Below are 21,601 nucleotides of genomic sequence, written 5' to 3' on the forward strand. Positions count from 1 at the left end.
CAAAACAGCATGGTACTGTTACCAAAACAGAGGTATAGACCAATGGAACAGAAGAGAGCCCTTGGAAATAATACCACATATCTATAGCCATCTGATCTTTGACAAACTTGACAAAAACAAGAAATGGGGAAAGGATTCCCTATTTAATAAATGGTGCTGGGAAAATTGGCTAGCCATAAGTAGAAAGCTTAAACTGGATATTTTCCTTACTCCTTTTACGAAAATTAATTCAAGATGGATTAGAGACTTAAACGTTAAACCTAAAACCATAAAAACCCTAGAAGAAACATAGGCAATACTATTCAGGACATAGGCATGGGCAAGGACTTCATGTCTAAAACACCAAAAGCAATGGCAACAAAAGCCAACATTGACAAATGGGATCTAATTAAACTAAAGAGCTTCTGCACAGCAAAAGAAACTACCATCAGAGTGAACAGGAAACCTACAGAATGGGAGAAAATTTTTGCAATCTACTCATCTGACAAAGGGCTAATATCTAGAACCTATAAAGACCTCAAATTTACAAGAAAAAAACAACAACCCCATCAAAAAGTGGGCAAAGGATATGAACAGACACTTCTCAAAAGAAGACATTCTTACAGCCAACAGACACATGCTCATCATCACTCGCCATCAGAGAAATGCAAATCAAAACCACAATGAGATACCATCTCACACCAGTTAGAATGGCAATCATTAAAAAGTCAGGAAACAACAGGTGCTGGAGAGGATGTGGAGAAATAGGAACACTTTTACACTGTTGGTGGGACTGTAAACTAAGTCAACCATTGTGGAAGACAGTGTGGCGATTCCTCAGGGATCTAGTACTAGAAATACCATTTGACCTAGCCATCCCATTACTCGGTATATACTCAAAGGATTATAAATCATGCTGCTATAAAGACATATGCACATGTATGTTTATTGCGGCACTATTCACAATAGCAAAGACTTGGAATCAACCCAAATGTCCATCAGTGACAGACTGGATTAAGAAAATATGGCACATATACACCATGGAATACTATGCAGCCATAAAAAGTATGAGTTAGTGTCCTCTGTAGGGACATGGATGCAGCTGGAAACCATCATTCTCAGCAAACTATCGCAAGAACAGAAAACCAAATACCGCATGTTCTCACTCATAGGTTGGAACTGAACAATGAGAACACTTGGACACAGGAAGGGGAGCATCACACACCGAGTCTTATTGTGGGGAGTGGTGAGGGGAGGGATAGCATTAGGAGATATACCTAATGTCAATGACGAGTTAATGGGTGCAGCACACCAACATGGCACATATATACACATATGTAACAAACCTGTACATTGTGCACATGTACACTAGAACTTGAAGCATAATAATAAAAAAAAGAAAATTATTTCCTCTGCCACATGCTTTGCTTCATGAAACAGAGCAGCACGTTCTATCTGAAGAATGTTAGAACCTACTTGTTTTCCATTCTGAAATGTGCCCCTGGACAGAGAATCTGGACCAGTGACTACCAGAAAACTAAGCACTGGCTCTTCCATTATAAAGATACTCTATTTGAGATTGTCATTTCTCTGATTGCCCCATAATTTTGTATTCCCATGCACCATTTTACTATATTTTTTTAAAAGACTGCAACTTTAAGAAGATAACAAGGCAGAATATGGAAGAAACTAACAATGATCTCTTATATTCTAAGAAGTATAGTTTTCACAAATAATAGTTTGCATTTAGGATAGGAATTGATTGAAAGCAGTGCCTTCTGAAGATTACAGTTTTTTTTTCATGAACTTCATAATTATAACATCTTACTGTGTTATAATTTGTAATTCCAACCTCTGTTCATTAAAACCAGTGGCAGTATGGATGAAAGCATGCTACATCCTGGGAATTGAATATATTTAGGAATATATTATGTTCAGTATTAATATTTAAGAAGACAGGCTGACCAAAGAACACAAAAATTAACAGTGAACTAATCCAGTGACAACTGTACACCTTTATATTATCAGTTCTTTCTTCTTGAGTAAGACAAGAGAGAAAGAAATAATCCGTATGGTTTATATGTAAATATTACAAAGCAAGGAAAAGGAAAGAAATACTTTTGAAAATGATAAGGTAACAAAAGAATAACTTAAAAATTCTTGTTCTTTAATACATAGTTCTTAATATAGGAATAGACATAAGAAGAGAAAAGTTGAGACGGCTGATCTAAGGAAGGACTGCAAGGATACATCTTAATATCATCTTCATGGGCAAAACTTGGCCCTCCTGTGTTTCACTCAACTGATCCTCTTCTACCTCCTCATGTTTTATAACAGTAAGAAATGTATTCTTTTTTTCAGCTATATCTGTTGTAACACAATTTAGGTGAAATTTCTTCACTTTTTGGATGAAAATCTAATAAAACATTTGTTAAAATAGCCAGAGGTTTTACAAATTTGGGATACTATGGGAGGAGAATTTAATTCAAAATATATCAGTAAGGACATGTTAATTGATGCTTGCAGTAAAAAATAATCCTTAATTTTCAGTAGGTTAAAATTATAGAGTTTTATTTCTCACTCATAACACATGTCCATCTTGGGTGGGCAAGGGGGACTCTGTAAGAAAAGACCCTATTTCAGGATGTAGGCTGGCAAAACAGTCACTACTGGTACATTGCCAGTCATCCTGGAAGAGGGAAAAATGACCTTTGGATGGTCATGTCTAGGCACTTAAGTGTTCTGGCCCAGAAGTGATTCGTGTTACTATTATTTACAACTTATTTGCCAGATCGAGTTTTGTAGCCTAATCCAACCAGATGAAAGCCAGTAGTATAATTCTACTTGTGAGTGGACAGTGGGAAACTAGAAATCTACAGTGAACTTAATCAAGACAATCACAATCTACCTATTTGGTTCCAAATATTTGCTTTATTGTTTCTTGCAAGAAACATATTCACTCTATTTTCTTATTGGAGAAAATACAAAAGTTTTATCCATTCGTAACATCAAATCAAAGTCTAGGATCTTTGATTATTCATGCTGGTTTCTATATTGCAGAGGTGAAAGCAGAGCCACAGTGACTTCTTTATTAGGTCCAGAGGTGGCTCCTCCTATCCATAGATCTGTGAACTAAAAAGAATGATTAATCTGTTTCTCCCAACTTAATATACAATGATTGAGCAGGATAAATAAAGTAAACATTCTTGTTTGGAAGTGGAAAGTAAGGAAGATTCACAGTAGTTACTGATTCATAGCAATTTGTAAATTCTACTAGGGGTAATTTTCAAGGGCCTGCTATTCTGAGGATAACAAATATTCTTTTTCTCAGTTCTGATTCTGCTAGGAGAAGCCCCCCAGTCCATTGTTCTTTGTGGCTCTGAGTTCTACTGTCTTTGAGGTTCTTCCTTTCCAATTATTCTCTTTGACTATATCTAGAATAGGGATTAGAGAATATGCTTTCCCTTTGGTTAAGCTGCTTATCAATTGTTTTCTTTTGTATAGGAAGTTAGAAATCCAAAAGTCATTTTAAGTCTTGAAGATTCACTATTTTCTCCTCCCCCTCCTCCTCCTCCTTTTCTTTCTTTTTTTTTTTTTTTTTTATTATTATACTTTAAGTTCTAGGGTACATGTGCATAACGTGCACGTTTGTTACATATGTGTACTTGTGCCATGTTGCTGTGCTGCACCCATCAACTCGTCATTTACATCAGGTATAAATCCTATGCAATCCCTCCCCCCTCCCCCCTCCCCATGATAGGCCCCGGTGTGTGATGTCCCCCTTCCCGAGTCCAAGTGATCTCATTGTTCAGTTCCCACCTATGAGTGAGAACATGCGGTGTTTGGTTTTCTGTTCTTGTGATAGTTTGCTAAGAATGATGGTTTCCAGCTGCATCCACTCCTTTTCTTTCTTTGCCTCCTCCTCCACAGACCTCTAATTTATTTGGGATTACAAGTGTTTGAAAAACGTAGCAGGCTGTTTATTTATTTGATTCTAGTCAGTCTATTTGTCAGTAGAAATACTCATAGTATGTGAGTATATACATATGTACATATATATTTTGGACTTGGAGGGAGTGACAGACTTCAGGCTTTTCTCTTTTTTTTTTCCTTGAGCAATTTTGAACAATTGAAGGAATTTACTGGATTTCATCTTTATCAGAGACTTTTAACAATAAGTGTAAGGACACATCCTTGTTTTTGTACTTTTAGACTGAGTTTTTATCTAAGCATTGTTTCTCAGAATATGTCTCCATTTTATTTTTTCCTCTTCAGGACTGAGAAACACTTGCCTCTTCCAACTCTATGGGTTCCTAAATTTGTGTTTTCTCTCTATTCTCTGTTATTCCTGCTCACAGCTGAACCAGTTCTATTCTAAGCCCGTCTTTTCCTTTTAATACTTTGCAAAATGCAACAAACAGCAGCTGGGACACATTGCTGCTTGTATTTGGTCTGAGGGACCAATTTGTCTCACAGAAATACAAGTTCATCAGGTGCAGGATCAGCTTTATAAATTATTGCAGTCAATGTGTGGTGGCAAATGTTTAATAGCCAGCTCTCCAGGAAAATACAAAAGCAAAAACTCCATGATTTGTGGTGCTCCCAATTTCATGGTATAAATTCTTCCACTATGACAGATCCAAGTTACCAACATGACATCACAGAACTTGGAGTTGGGAAGAGATACTCACAATTAGCTGTCTTGGGCATAAACCAGCTCTAGCACACCACTGAATACAGGTGATTATTTTATCAAAAGCATTGCCATTGCTTAATATGGAGCATCATCCTTCCAGTGTTTCTCACAACATGCTGTCTAACCCAAAGCCAAAGTCACGTATTTTGGATATTTTTAATGGCAACTCCCCACTTCTCAGTACCAATTTCTGTATTAGTTAGTATAGACTATGTTATGCCACAGTAGCAAACAAAGCCAAAATCTCAGTGTCTTAAAACAATAAAGGTTCATTTCTCACACATACTACCATGCCCATCACAGGATGTCTAGGGCCTATGCTCCACGTGTCCATACCACAGGACCCAGGCTGTTATAGCAGCCATCACCTGGAACATAGCAGATGTTCCAGCCTCCTGGAGAGGGAAAGAGAACCCTGGAGGGTTTGGTACTGGCAACTAAATGAATTGTCCTCAGAAATAATGTGTACCACTTCTCTTCACAATTCATTGGCCAGAATTAGTGGCAAGACCACAAAAAGAAAAGAAAAGAGGAAAGAAAGTGTGAACCTACCATGTACCCGAAAGGCAAATACAGAAAATATTTGGTGGTTAGCACTAATGGCTGTCACAGCTCTTTAAGAGTAGAGATGTCTACAGCCACACAATTTGTGCAACTTGCCAAGCAACTAGAGTAGTATTTTTCTTGTTTATTTTTTTGTATCTTATATAGAAGATTTTAATCAGTAAAGACTAAGAAAATACACAATAACAGCAATTATTTTTATTTTTATTTTTTTTGAGATGGAGTCTCAGTCTGTCAACCAGGCTGAAGTGCAGTGGCATGATCTCAGCTTACTGCAGCCTCCTCCTCCCAGGTTCAGTGATTCTCCTGCCTCAGCCTCCCAAATTGCTAGGATTACAGTCACCCACCATCATGCCCAGCTAATTTTTTGTATTTTTAGTAGAAACAGGTTTCACCATGTTGGCCAGACTGGTCTTGAACTCCTGACCTCAAGTGATCTACCTGATTTGGCCTCCCAAAGTGCTGGGATTACAGGCGTGAGTCACTGTGCCCTGCCAAGCAATTTTTTTTTTTTACTAAACTCTTCTTTATATAATAATCCAATAAGGATTTTTGAATATTCCTACAGTAACTGCCTAAAATTAGGATGTATGATATAATATCTCATAGATTAAACACAAACACAAACATCCACATCCACATAAACACACACACATGAACATTCATGAAATATAAGGGAATAAGAAAATTGCTATCATAGAAATCTCTGAGTGATGCGTTCCTGAGTTTCTTTTATTTTACCTTTTATACAGTTTTATGTAAGCTTAGAATTTTGCAGCTACAAACATAATTTCCTTTATAATGAGAAAAAATCTGATATTAAAATTTATATAATTTTAAAATGATATATATTGATTCAACTATGTACAAATATAATCAGAATTGAAAAACCTAGATGGAAGGGTGTCAAAATATTCTCAGTGGTTGTTCCTGAGTGGTGGGATTAGTTATGATTTAAAAAAATATATATTTCCCTTTTCCTTTTTCAGATTTGCTACAATGATGAGATATTATTTATTTATTTATTTATTTATTATTATTATTTTTGAGACGGAGTCTCGCTCTGTCGCCCAGGCTGGAGTGCACTGGCCGGATCTCAGCTCACTGCAAGCTCCACCTCCTGGGTTCACGCCATTCTCCTGCCTCAGCCTCCCAAGTAGCTGGGACTACAGGTGCCCGCCACCTCGCCTGGCTAGTTTTTTGTATTTTTTAGTAGAGACGGGGTTTCACCGTGTTAGCCAGGATGGTCTCGATCTCCTGACCTTGTCATCCGCCCGTCTCGGCCTCCCAAAGTGCTGGGATTACAGGCTTGAGCCACCGCGCCTGGCCGAGATATTATTTAAAAATGACCAATGAGGCACCTTTTTCTTTATGTCTTCTTTTCATAGTAATTCATTGTAATTTCATTTTTATGAAAAATTGTCTTTTTCACCAATGCTTCTGCTATTATGTTTATATGTATTATGTCTATTGTCATTTTCATTTTCAATGAAGATATATATATATATATATATATGTATCCCTCTGCATTAGTCCATTCTCACATTCCTATAAAGAAATACCTGAGACTGGGTAATTTATAAAGAAAAGATGTTTAATTGGCTCATGGTTCTGCAGGCTGTGCAGGAAGCATGATGCTGGCATCTGCTCAGCTTCTGGGGAGGCCTTAGGAAACTTACAATCAAGGCAGAAGTTGAAGGGGGAGCTGGCAGCTCACATGGCTGGAGCACAAAGAAGAGAGAGATGGGGAAGGTGCCACACACTTTAAAACAACCAGATGTCAGAAGAACTCACTATCGTGATGATAGCACCAAGGGAGGATAGTGTTAGACCATGAGAAACTTCCCCCCATGATCCAATGACCTCCCACCAGGCCCCACCTCCAGCACTGGAGATGACATTTCAATGTGAGATTTGGGTGCGTTTCTTTTGAGAAGCTCTCCTGAGCCAGCAGGATGGTCTGGCTATTGAACATCAAGACTCAGGTCAAATGTCCTCTATTCAGAGGATTTCCTCGACTACCCAATTAATCTAGAAAAATACTTGTCAGTCATTTCATGTTTGCTTTGATTTATAAAGCTTATCACTGTTTAAAATGATCTTATCTGCTTATGTTTACTTGATTTGAATGTATCTCCCTCTTAGGATGTCAGTTTCATGAGAGCAGGCTCCCTCTCTGTCTTGTTCTCTACTGTATTCTTAACACTTAGATCAGTGTCAGGCACATAATAAGTGTTAGTCCAAACTGCACCATTCTGTAAACCACCCGCTATTTTGCAGACCTTGGTCAAAGTGAAGCATTCATGGGGGTTCCCTCTGTGAGAAACATCCTGCCTAACCACCTGACTACAAGTCGGACAAAGGCCCAACTAAAGAAACATCCCTATCATATTCTGTTGGGAGAAAGTGCAAAGAAACACCATGTTCCACCAGCAAAAGGGCCAGAACTGCCTCATCATGGGAACATCTTATCAGTATCCTGTTGGGCAGCAAGCCATATGGTCCAGACCCCTCCCACTCAAACCTTTAAGTACCCCAGCCTGTAAGCGGTGGTGGGCTCCGGCATTAAGCTGGTCTCCCACTTCCATAGGTGTCTGCAATATACTTGTGTTGCTGTTTGAGCTGCCCTCTCTCTGTGTGTCTTTCTTTAACCCTTGCCTTCCCTTTAAAACCTAACATTTTGGTGCCGAAACCAGGGAAGGGGATTAGGTTCTAATGCTCAAGTCTTCTCTTGCTACCTGGAAAGCAGCAAGCAGCAAAAACGGGACCCGGACCTGCCTCCAGGTCCTGAGTGGACTCCCTGTTCGCAGCCCTTTTCTCTTGTTCTGTCTTCTTCTCGGGCCCTGGGCTAACCTCCAGATCCTGATCAAACTCTCCATCTTCTTTTTCCTTCCTTTCCCTTTCTGGGCAGCTCCAACAAGGATGACACCCATTGCTGGACATCACAAACAAAACCGGTCACCAATTAGTGGGCGAGTCTCCTTCTCCTCCTGTCTGGATTCCTCTTATATTTCTTCCGGTCGACAGAAAATCCCAGCGCTGGGTGAGAGGTCTCCCTGGTCATCAGGTGACCGTGACCTGCCTTCTCAGGGGACGCCCTCACAATGTTGGCCGCTCAGGCCACTCCGGTCTCCAGGGAAACGCGAAGAGCTGCGGGGATGCTCTGTCTCTCCCACTTCCCTTCTAGCAGGAGGAATTGGGGTACTCACTCCCCTCCTCTAAGTTTCTCGCCCTTCTGGCTGGGGCAAGGCTCTTCAAAACCAGCTCGAGACACCACTCCAGATGTTCTCATCTGGAACCTCCAAGCCCAGGGCTTGGTGAACTCCATTAAAATCGAGTGAATGCCTTATTCACTTCTCTTGTATGTCTCATCCAGGACCTCCGAGCCCAGGGCTTGATGGACTCCACTAAAACTCAGCACCTTACTTGCCTCTGTACTTTTCTCTGTAATGTGGCCTAGCTTCAATGTAAACTGGACATTAATAGTCAATGGCCAAACAACAAAACATTCAATTTCCAAATTCAACATAATCTAAAAACTTCCTCCAGTGCAATGGTAAATGATCTGAGGTGCTTTGCTTATCTCCGTTTGTGGCTGTCTCTCTGCCAATCCCGTTCACCTTTTAAAATCCTCCTCCTCAACAAAAATCCTGCAAAAGCATCTCCTCTTCCAAACAAGCCTTCCTCCTCTAACTTCAACCTGGCTAACAAACCCCTCCCTCAGTACCCCTTCCACCACTATCCCATCCTCCTTCTCCTTAAGCTGTTGCTCCTCCACTCCCTTATTGTTGCCCTTTGCCCCCCTCCTTCTCCACTGCATACCAGGTCTCACACTTAACCCCCTTTTGCCAAAAACTAGGCACATGCCCAAAAGTCCTCCAAAGTCCTCCCCTTGAGGGGGGCCTAAGGCATAATCCGAGTTCATGTTTCCTTCTCCCTAGCCAACCTCTCCCAGCTTGAAAAGAAGCTCGGCTTTTTCCCCACAAATTACACCTCCTGCAAGGAATTTCTAAATATCACTCAATCTTATGACCTTACCTGTCATGACATTTGTCATGCTTTCCTCCACCGTCACCCTAGAGCACAGGGAATGCATCTGCATAGCTGCCTAGGCCCATGCAAACACCCTCCACCAACAAGAGGCTGCCCATAACCCAATAGGGACCCTAGCTCTCCCCAGAACTAATTCCAATTGGGATTATCAGGCAATTTCCACAGACAGAAACAGGGGCATATAATATCATGCCTCCTAGCTGGCATGAACAAAGCTGCCCCTGCTCTTTTCCTCTCCTGCCTTTCAGAGGCCATGACTAAATGTACCACCTTAAGCCCTAATACCAGTAAGAGCAGAATCTACCTTCATTTACACTTAATTTCCCAGTCAGCCCCAGAAATTTAAAAAAAAAAAAAAAACTTTAAAAACTGGAGGATGACCTTCAAATCTCCCAAAGAGACTTAATCAAAGTGGCCTTTAAAGTCTTTAACAATAGAGAGGAAAAACTGAAAACCCAAAAGCTAAAAAGGGACCAGGCTAAACCCCAGATGCTGGCAGCTGCCATTCAACAGGGTTCCCAATGCATACAAAAATCCTCAACCTTGCAACAAACTCCGCTGGAAGCCTGTTTGAAGTGTGGCCAACAGGGCCACTAGGCAAAAGCCTGCCCTAATCCCAGGACACCCTCAAAACCTTGCCCCATCTGTGGTATCAAGGAACACTGGTCATTGGACTGCTCGGCAAAACTCTTCATCCCGTTTCACCACCTCTAACTGAAGACCGATGGGGCCTGGAATCCACCACCCCCACTGCCATCACCACCTCGGAACCCAGGGTAACACTGTCAGTCTCTGGGAAGCTTGTGCTTTTCCTATTAAATATGGGGCTAGTTACTCAGTTTTAGCAGAATATTCTGAACGCCTCCTCAGTTCTTCTATCTCTATTTGTGGGAGTCAATGGAATCCCCTCTAGGCACAAACAGACTGGTTCTCTATTATGCAACCTATTCAATACCCCCTTCACCCACCCCTTCCTGATTATTCCTTAGTGTCCTACCCCTATCTTGGGGAGGGACATAGAAAGTAAATCCCTTCTTGATTTGCCTCCTGCAATTCCACCCCTTTTATTTTACTCTGCCGCCCAGATGCTTCCCTCTCCTTCCCCTCATCCTCATTATCCACCCTGTTACATTTTGTTAATCCTGAAGTTCAAAACGTTTCTAAACCCACAATAGCCACACATCACATCCCAGTCACAAAACCCTCCAAACCCCCTCCATTTTCCTTCATCAGTCTCAACATCCCATTAACCCAGTCGGCCTTAGGGACCTCAAACCTATTATCTGTAAACTTTTATAAGCTCAAATTCTAAAGCCTGTCAACTCTCCCCACAACACCCCTATCCTAGCTGTCAGTAAGACAGACAGGTCATAGCTCTTGGTCCAGGATCTCCAAGTTGTTAGCTAGGCCTCTCTATCTGGTGGTCCCCAACTATATACTCTACTCTCCCATATTCCCTCATCTACCACACACTTCTCTGTATTGGATCTAAAGGACACCTTTTTCACTATTCCCTTAAATTTGACTTCCCACAGTCTTTTTGCTTTCACTTGGTCAAATCCTAATACACATCCTCCCAACTAACATGGATCATACTTCCACAGGGGTTCCAGGATAGTCCCCACCTATTCAGACAGGCCCTCACCAAGAATCTAGCTGAACTTCCCCTTACTCCTAGCACCCTCCTCTAATACATCAATAACCTTCTCTGTAGCCCCTCCCTTAACCTGTCCTTCCAACACACCACTCAGCTTTTAAATTTCCTCCATAGTCAAGGATATCAGGTCTCACCCACAAATGCTCAGGTAGCCCAAACCCAGGTCACTTACCTTGGGCTTGCTCTAACCCCTAATTCTCAGGCCATCTCAACCCAATGAAATGAGCTAAATTGGGACATTCCCCTTCTCCACACAAAGGAGGACCTCCTCTCCTTCTTAGGTCTTGTGGGATACTTCCAGCTGTAGATTCCCAACTTGAGGTTGCTGGCCAAGCCATTCTACATGGCCTCACATGGGCCCATCCTAAAATCCCTGAACCCAGCTTGCCCCATCAACTCCCACTTTAAAAAACTTAAAAAATGCCCTTTTAATGGCCCCAGTACTGAGACTGCCCAATGCCACCAAGCCCTTTACTCTGTATGTACATTCTGACCAAAGCCTTGCTTATGGGCTACTCTGCCAAACATACGGCAATGCCCCACAAGCCGTTACATACCTCTCAAAACAACCGGACTCTCATTCAAGGCTGGCCACTGTGCCTAAAAATCTTAGGTGTGGCCACATTGCTGGCCTCAGAGGCACAGAAACTCACTTTCTAACAACACATTACTATGTGTAATGCATCTTCCCATAACCTACAGAACCTCATAAGCCATCAATCTCTTCTATCTCTCTCACCATCCTGCTTACAGCAGATACATGCCTTATTCATAGGAAACCCTCTAAATCACGTTCCAGAAATATAAAGCTCTCAACCTGGCCATCCTTCTCCCTGTAAACACCTTCAACTCTGAGCTCTCTCGCTCCTGCCTGGACCTCTTAGACTCCTTATCTTCCCACTTGCAACACATTTTGGAAGCCCCTTTGCAGGGAACCCCTACATGGTTCATTAATAGAAGCTCTTTTAGGGAGCCATGTCCAGCAGCAGACTACACCATCACTGCCAAAAATAAACTCCTAAAATCCAATGCTCTCCCACCTCATACTACCCCTCAACAGGTGAAGCTAGTTTTTCTAACCAGGACCCTCACCCTAGCAAAGGGAAAGAGAATTAACATTTACATGAATTCCAAATATACATACCACATCCTACACTCTCATGCCTTAAGCTAGCCGGAAAGGGTTTTTCTAGCTACAAAAAGAGCCCCCATAGGAAATGGCAAACTCATATGCAAGCTTCGGGAGGAGGCTAAACTACCACCACAGGCTGCCATTATCCATTGTAAAGGACACTAAAAGGCTACAAATGCCATAAACAAGGGAAAGTTTTTAGCAAGTTCAGCAGCCCAGCAGGCAGCCTTGAAAACCTCATCATTATTGCCCTTTTTTTCCAACATACACTCTATATATGCCCAAGAGGAACAAATCTCAGTCACCCATGCTGGCATCATTCAGGAAGTAAAATGATTCTACCTCAATAATAAAATTGTCTTACCCAAGTCACAAAAAACTTCTGTGCTTTTATAAGTGAACAACAATTTTTATGCTGGTTACTGCCCCCTACTGCATCTCTTAAAAGCTTATATACATTCTCCCACCGTGGCTGCTAATCTCAGAAATATTTCTAAGGCATGTTCCCTTTGCACTCACACTTCCCCTCAGAAAGCTATCAAATCACCTCCTTTCCTGCACACCAGACCTGAGGACACCTGCCAGGGCAGGACTGGCAAATCGACTTCATCCACATGCCCCCTCCCCCCCATAAAAAGAGTCCAATACCTCTGACAGTAGTAAATATCTTCTCTGGATAAAAGCTTTTCCTACCACCACCAAAAAGGCACACACCATCACTTCTATTCTCCTCACTCATACTATCCCCCAGTTTGAACTTCCCTCTACAATCCAGTCAGACAACGGGCCAATGTTTATTTCACAGGTTAAACAACAGCTAGCAAAGGCTCTAAACATTAAATGGGCTTTCCATATTCCCTATCACTTCCAGTAAGATTAAACAGGCCAATGCCCTTCTAAAACAACAACTAATCAAACTCTCCCTAGAGTTAAGATGACCTGGACTTCACTTCTGCCATTGGCCCTCATGCATTTGTGAGCCATTCCCCACAAGCCCCTCAGCCTAAGCCCATTTGAACTCATTTACCGATGCCCCTTTATCCTCCAGGATCTCCCTTCATCTCCTCCCACTTCTATATGGGATACTTGGCCAGCATTATACTTCACTCAACATCTAATAAGACAGTGTGCAAATGCTTACTTGCCCCAGCCTGAAAGCCCATCCTCCAGACACTCCTCCCTGTCCCTACAACGAGGGGACTGGGTCTGAATCGCAGACTCCTCCTCCTCCCCTCTCCAACCAAAGTGGATGGGTCCGCACCCGGTAATCCTAACTACTCTCATGGCTGCAAAGCTAACATCCTATCTGCACTGGATATACCACTCCAAACTAAAAAGACCACCAGTTCCACTTCCAGAAATTTCATCATCCCCAAATTATTCTTCCTCTTCCTTGCTGCACTTAACAAAAATTCAAGAAGTTGCCGACCCAGAAGGCCCTGGTCCATGACATTCTCTGCCTCCAATTTCAAATCTTTTATCCATACTTTGTTTCAAATCTTTCCCAGTATTCCCTCCCGTGTCCCTGGATAGGCCACTCCAGTTCCTCACATTAATCCGGGAGTTACGGCTGCAGGACACCTTCTAACATATCACTCCTACTCAAATCTCCATTTTTGTTTTTTTTTCTTTCTTTTTGTCTTCTTTGTCTGTTGGATACTCTAAGTCCCCGCCCCCAAGCTTTGGCAGTTGGGGTCCCTTTGTCAACTTCACACATTATCTTTTAATCAGTTACACTTCCCTCTTTCTTCCAACTGTTAAATTTATTTGTCCACATAAATCCAGCAGATCACAGCCCTTCCTGTTAACCTAACCACATAAACCTGGTCCAAAATAAACCTGCATCTCACCTACTCAGCCAATCCATTCCCAAAACCTGTTTATAATCTTGCTCAGCTAAACATCTTTCCCCCAATCCATCAAATAAACCCACATTGTCACACAATGGGATGTCATCCTCCTTTGCTTCATGGCCTCTAAACGAAACATGTTACAAGCTGGATTTCATAAAACACTTCCTACCAATCCTGCCCCTCTCTGCCGGTGCAACTCTCCATGTATCAAACTCAAGGGTGCTTCTTGGAAAAAAAAAAAATGCACATGATTCCCTCAACTGCAACCTTTATACTTCGGCCCTGTCAGAACCACAATGGCTATTAGTTACCGAAACCCATCTCCTTCTCTATCTCCAAAACCAAACAGCCTTTACCTCCTCCCCCACCAACATTCCCTATCAGGCACTCACAGGGACTACCCTTTCTACAAACCATTCAACTTTGAAAAACAAGGAGTTGGAACAAACATTTATTCAGGATTCAACCCCACCTTCTACCTTCCACCCTCACTACCTTCACTTACAACTTTTGCCTGTCAACCCCAAGTCTTTTCTGTGTGAAACAAACTCTTATCGCTGTCTACTGGCCAATTGGTCAGGAACAGACACTCTAGTATTTCAGTCTCCAAACATTAACATCCTACCAAACAACCAGACCATCCAGGTTCCTGTAGTAGCTTCTGTCTCATCTTCCTCTACATGCACTAAGCGGGTTCTACATCTCATTCCTCTGGTAAGAGGATTAATCGTCTCTGCTGCACTTGGCCCTGGAATAGCAGGTATATCACCCTCAATTCCCTTATATAACAAAATCTCTACAGTTCTCTATAATACCTTAGAGGACATGCATACTTCCATTATAAGCCTCCAAAGGCAGATAGACTCCTTTGCGGGAGTCGTCCTTCAAAACCAAAGGGCTTTAGACCTGTTAATCGCTGAGAAGGGGGATACATGTGTATACTTCCAAAAACAATGCTGTCTTTATGTTAATGAATCCAGCATTATTCATGACGCGGCCCTAAGGCTCCATGACCGGGCTGCAGAAATCCAACATCGGATTACTAACTCTTGGTGGCAAAGGTCATTCTTTCTAAAGTGGATGCTTGGTAACACCTTTCTTAGAGCCCTTAATTTTCTTCCCTCATAATACTAACAGTTGCCCCTGTGTACTCACCTTTATAACCTGCGTTATCTCCCAAAGACTGAACTCCCTTGTCCAGACAGCCACCTAGAAACACATTAATACCATCCTTCTTCACCAAGTCTGACATCAGCGCCTCCAGCAAAACAACTCTGAAGACACACTGCTTCAAAACCCAAACCCTGACTACAGTGCCCCTATTCAGCAGGAAGCAGCCAGATAATTAATAACTCTCATCTTTCTTTTATAGTAAAGTAGAAGGCAAGAATGTTAGTCCAGACTGCAACATTTTGTAAGCACCCCCCCCCACCCCGCTATTTTGCAGACCTTGGCCAAAGTGAAACATTTCACCGAGGTTCAGGATGTGAGAAACATCTTGCCTAACCACCTGACCACAAGGCAGACAAAGGCCCAACTGAAGAAACATTCTTATCATACTCCACTGGGCAAAGGCTCAACTAAAGAAACATCCCTATGATATTCTGTTGGGATAAAGTGCAAAGAAGCACCATGTTCTGGAAGAACAAGGGCCAGAACTGCCTCATCATGGAAACATCTTACAATATCCTGCCGGGCAGCAAGCCATATGGCCCAGATCTCTCCCACTCAGATCCATTAAGTACCCCAGCCTGTAAGCGGCGGTGGGCTCTGTCTGGCCATAAGTTGGCTCCCAACTTCCGCAGGTGTCTGCAATATACCTGTGTTGCTGTTTGAGCTGCCCCCTCTCTGTGTCTTTCTTTAACCCTCATCTTCCCTTCAAAACCTAACAGTAAGCACTCACTTCTAACTTGTTGAATAAATGAATGATAGACAATGGACAATGGTTAATTTTTGTTAAGAAAAATGGAAATTCAAAGGAGTAGAAAAAGCAATTGCATCTGTAGGCAAGTGCTGATCCTTTCTAAGAATTATGGGTCAGAGAAGCCACATCAGATGTAAAATACGATTACAGCCTTGAAAAGGGAAGATAAAGCAAGATTTCAGGAATTTCCCAAATGCAGGAGTAATTCAGGAAATGATTTATAAAATTGAGCAGTGAGAAAGCTGTATGGACTCTTATTAACTTCAGAAGGTCATTTGGTCAGACTGGAGTTAACTGGGCAGTCAGGACAAACAATCCTACTATCTCCACTGGCTCTGCTGCTGTAGTCTCTATAATTAGGTTGCATTGTTAAGATAAATCTACATATAAAATCTACTTAAGATATTAAGTAGATTTTCTAATTTCTATTTTATGCTATCCTATAATATCACAATGAGTATATGTGTGTGTTTGGGAGTGGGGGTGGGATTCGAAGACTTTAGAAGGTTCCACTGCTCTGTTTAAGCAATTATGATAGTTGAAGACAATACTCGCTCCTCTGCCTCTGAAAGAAAAAAGCCCAAGGGCCTAGCACTTAGATTGAAAAGTTTTAGAACCTATATCAGTGGTAGGCACTTCTTGAAATAAATGAGATCACTTTTAAAATCCTTTCTCAGAACTGCATTCAGAAACAGTCTATGGCCGGAATAAGCAAAATGGTCTAATTACTTCTTAGTCACATGTTGCTTTTTGCCAAAAATTGCTAAGTTTAATAAGTTGTTAGTAGAGCAAAATAGTGCCTCCATCATAAATTTGATTATAGACAATCTTTCATATATCCTATTATAGACAATACAAGATGGGAAAAATAAACAAACATGCCTAAATCCTGTCAGGTGACAGTCTCATAAAATTTGACTTCAGTTTAATATCCAGGGACATATATGGGTGATGAGCATTTGACAACTGCCTTACGTTTTGCTGTAGTGTCTCTCAGAGTAACTGTCATTCTGGTCTAAAAATCCTGGCGGGGGAGGGGGGAGGAAAAAACATGAAATATTAGACATCCTTAATTATGTTTCCTGAATTTATTCACCTTGAAGTCTGATTGCCAAAAATATCCCTGCCTGTAACATTAATAGTCTTTTGTATTTAACTAAAATATCAGGAATGTAAAGGAAATATAAACCACTTCGGTTGTCTAACCAACATTACTCATTTGATTTCTGCTCACTGCTGATAGTAGCACATTTATATTTCATGGTTTCTGAATTCACAGTACAAAAATATCCAGATGTGGTCGACTGCTTTCAGGACTAGATGATAAACAGCATTATTTCTTGAAGTTAGATAGCAATCCTAAAGAATAGTCCATTCAGAAGCTAATCAAAAGATTTATATTAAGTAGGAAAGTCATATTAATCTTGCCTAGGTATCCCTAGTGTCAGAAACTTATCTGTAGGGAAAGTAGAAAGCATTATATAAAGAAAGCGGCTTACACTATGACCTGGAAGCAGTGTGGCATCAGAATAAGGAGAGAGACTCAATATATAATTTAGAACTAATTTCTGAGAACAATATTTAATGGAAAACTTAATATCACAGCTTACAACCCCACTTCAGTGCCAATCAAAAAGTAGGTAAGCAATTTTGGAATGCTTCATGATCTAGAAAGAAGTCTTTGTTAGAGACTTATGGTTTTAAATTATTATAGGCTTCTTCCATTGACATTTCTAGAACATAATGCTTTAAAAATGCATTGGTGATATAAGTGTTCATACTACATACTAACACATGGTTCTCTGCAGCTGAGGGTATAATTCTAATGTTGCTGCTCATGGTTGCCTTTGATCTGCCAGTTTTAACATAATGATCTAATACACATGTGAGTGTTTTGAACAGCAAATAGTTCTACATAAATTCTAGATATGGCATTTTTCTCATTTTTGTTTTAGTGTACATTTATATATATGAAAAGAGTGTTCTTCATCATTTCTTTGCAGTGCGATTTTAAGCCTGAAAAGAATATTTGGCCTTCAATCTTGGCAAGCATACCTGTAAAGTAGATGGTAAGGGTGCTGATGAGGTAAGAAACTTTCTTCTTGGTTAATGAAGGGTATCTAATGGTCTTCTTTATCATCTTGATATATTTGTATTCACCTCTCTAAAAAAAAAAACTGTACTTGATTAGTTATTCAAACTGCTAAAAGTCAAGCTGAAACCAATAATAAGTAGAGTCTTAAATTCTGAGGAAAAGTTTACAGAATAAAACCCATCTTTTTTATACCATAATTCAAAAGTCAATTTTTAAATCATGTTTCTTGGATTATGTCTTCTTTTTCCTTGGCTATTAAGACCATCTAAGATAGCTTTCTAGTTTAAGAGGTGGAGATTGATCTTTCTTTAAAGAACTCTCTGTGGATTGTTCTATACAATTAATCAATTAAGTCGATGTTGCTTTATTGTTTGCTGCTACATGTGTATTAAGTCTTACCTCCAAGCCCAACTGCATGATCCTTGAAAGCAGGACATAAACCAGTTTCTCAGATATTAAAGGAAGCTGAAAAGTGTTACACAGAAAAAGCATAGAAATACTAATGATGAGAAATACTGGGTATTTTATGAGTTAAGCAAGCTTCTTTAGTGAAGAGCTTCTCTGAATGTCTATCGCAGCAGTTAGTAGCTGTGGCTCCTGAACCAGACTGCCTTGGTTCCCATCTTAACTCCATGTGTGATCTTGAACCTTGGATACATGGCTTAGCTTTTATGTGCTTTAGTTTCTAGAACTGTAAACTGGGTTTACACAGTTTGTATGAAGCATTAGTTATATTATATATATAGTTAGTTATACCTCACACAGTTTGTATGAAGCATTAAGAAATTAATGCACGTACTATTATCATTAATGTACAATTGTGAATTTCTGCAAGAGGAATTTACTGTGCAGTTTCCATAAAAATATCTGACCATGGAATTGTTGTTTTTTCCTGACATATCATGCAACTAGTGTTCCAGAAAATACACTCAAAGAAATATCTTTAGACAGTGTGCTACGATTACTGATACTTAACACCTTTGTATCATGAACATTAGATAGCCATATGCCATTCATATAGATTTTAAAATAAATATATTTTTACTTTTGTGCATGCTTCCCCCCTTCCCTTCTGGATGTATACCCCAGAACCATTTGAAGTAAGTTCCAGACTTTGGGATTTTTCAACCTAAAGTACTTTACCATGTATTTCCTAGGAATAATGACAATCTGTTATAGAACCATATTATTATAATGCTTAAGAAAATAACAATGATTATATAATATCATCCACCCAATATTTAAAATTTATCCAGATATTACCAGATGCCTTTAATAGACACTTTAAAAAAACAGGACCCAATTGAAATGCACACATTTGATTTTGTTATATATATTTAACTTTAATATAGAATAATCCTCTCATATTATTTTTCTGACTAACTTTTTAAAGAGCTTTGATCAACTGTCTTGTAGAATGTCCTTTCATCTGATTGTCTTTTGCATTGACTAAATTGTTTTCTATCCTTTATCTTTCTTGGAAATGGGAAGTTAGGTCTAGAGCTTGATGAGATACACGTTAAACAATTTGACAAGAGTGCTTGGTAGGTGATCATCTCTATTTCAAAGCACATCCCATTTGAGACATATCATATCAGATTTTTCCTTTATTAGTAATGATGGTTTTGATCACTCAGTTAAGGTGGTGACTCTCAGATGTCTCAATTGTAAAAGTATATCTTTTCCTTTATAATTTTTAAATAATCCATTGTGTAATGCATTGGAATTTGTTAATCTCTTTTTCCTTAACAACATTTTACTAATGCTTTTTGTATCCATTGACAACCCTTGTTTCAATCAAATAGTACATTGGGATTAGAAAATGGTGATTTTTCTAATTTTCTTATTCTGTGTACATTTACTAGCAAGCATTCTTCTGTTAAGGTGTTATCACTGTTTTGAGTGGCATGTGACCTAAGATGAAGTGATGGAATGGCATGGAAGAGCAGACACATGCTTGACAGATTTAGGCAGCTTTATGACAATTGTAAAAGAAAATGCCAGAGCTTTTCAGAGAAGGCAGGGCCAAACATAAGAGGAGGGACACACACACACACACACACACAAACACAGAGGGAGGGAGAGAGATAGAGGGAGAGATACAGGTTTACTATATGACTATCCCCTGGGAAAGCCCCTGGGAAGGGACCAGTAAACCAGGACAGCCTGTTTCATATCCGTGCCATAACTCCCTTGTTTCTTTGATTCCTTTTTATTCTATCATTTGGTTAACTGCTCTCCTTTTGTCCTCATTTTCAAGTTCTTTATCTCTTTTTCTGAAGATGTAAAGTGTTAGTTAGCATACCTCTATCTTCCCCTTGCAAATTTTTGGAAGTGTTGGCAGACAGCAGAGAAGGCCGAGTTTGGAAAAATACAGGAATCAAAAGCTCTAAGATAACCATGGATAGGGTATTAGGCTCTGTGTATCAAGGCTTGGGTGGGAAATACACGGTACACTCCAACAGGGTCATAAGGGGAGTTTAATAAAGGTATGGGCAAAATTAAAATAACTCATAAAGGGTATCGCAGTGCCCTCAACTACGACAAGTTAACAGCTGTAAGCTCTAGCATCAAGAGAGAGTAGTTATGTAGAGAGGGCCACCTGAAGGAGCAATTGACTTAGATGGAGGAACACAGCCAACACACAATCCCTGTGGGGAGGAAGCTGGTGAGTAAATACCCCACCTTCAGTCTTCCCCACCCTCTGATCTCCTGAAAAATAAATTCTATAGGTATAGAAATTTTATTTGTCTCATCTATTTCTATGCCTAGAAGAAATAGTGCCAGGTATGCAGGATGTGCTCAATAAGTTTTCTTTTGTATATAAACAAATGAATGAAAGAAAGAATGGATGTGTGAGAGACTCAGAGGACTCATTTTGAGTTTCTCAATTGGTCTTTTGAAAATCTAAAAGCAAATTACGTTTTCTTTGCCTTAGTAATGCATATCAATGCCATGAGATCTCATTATTTTATTTTTAGAAAAAATTATCAATGAGAAAATTGCACCAGAGGACCCACATTGGGACTTTTGAGTTGAACACATTACTTAGCAAATGTTAACATGGGAACTTGAGGATATTTAGTGAACCTGCTGAAGTCAACACATTAATGCAACTGAAACCAATAGAGAAGCAGCTCTCTATTAACCTTGGCATTTTGGGGTCTAAAAGAAGCTTTTACCCACTATTGGGCTTTGTAACCTATAAAATAAATCAAAACATAACAACAATTAACCTTGAAAACCTTTTGATTACCTCCCAGGAGGGTAATATTCTTGAAGGTTGTATATAGTGTGATGGGAAAGTCTCTATCTTGAATTAAGCAAAATTCTGTCAAATTCTGGCTCTGCTATTCATTATCAATATAACATAGAAAGATTACTTGAAAAAATTTTTAAAATCTCACTTTTTTCATTTGTTAAACCAGAATAATCTCACCTATGTTGTGTCAAGAATTGAGAAAATGTATTGCAAATGTTTTACATATGATATCTGCTTTACAAATGTTAGTTCCTTGTTTTCCTTGGGGAAAGATAAAAGAATACATCGATATAAATTAAAATATAAAATTAATATAAATTACTATAATATTAATTTTATATTATCTTTTATTTCTCTTCATTTTTGTAAACTTTTGGATATTCTTG

Source organism: Macaca thibetana, chromosome 14, assembly GCF_024542745.1.
Source record: "Macaca thibetana thibetana isolate TM-01 chromosome 14, ASM2454274v1, whole genome shotgun sequence".
Taxonomy (NCBI): Eukaryota; Metazoa; Chordata; class Mammalia; order Primates; family Cercopithecidae; genus Macaca; species Macaca thibetana.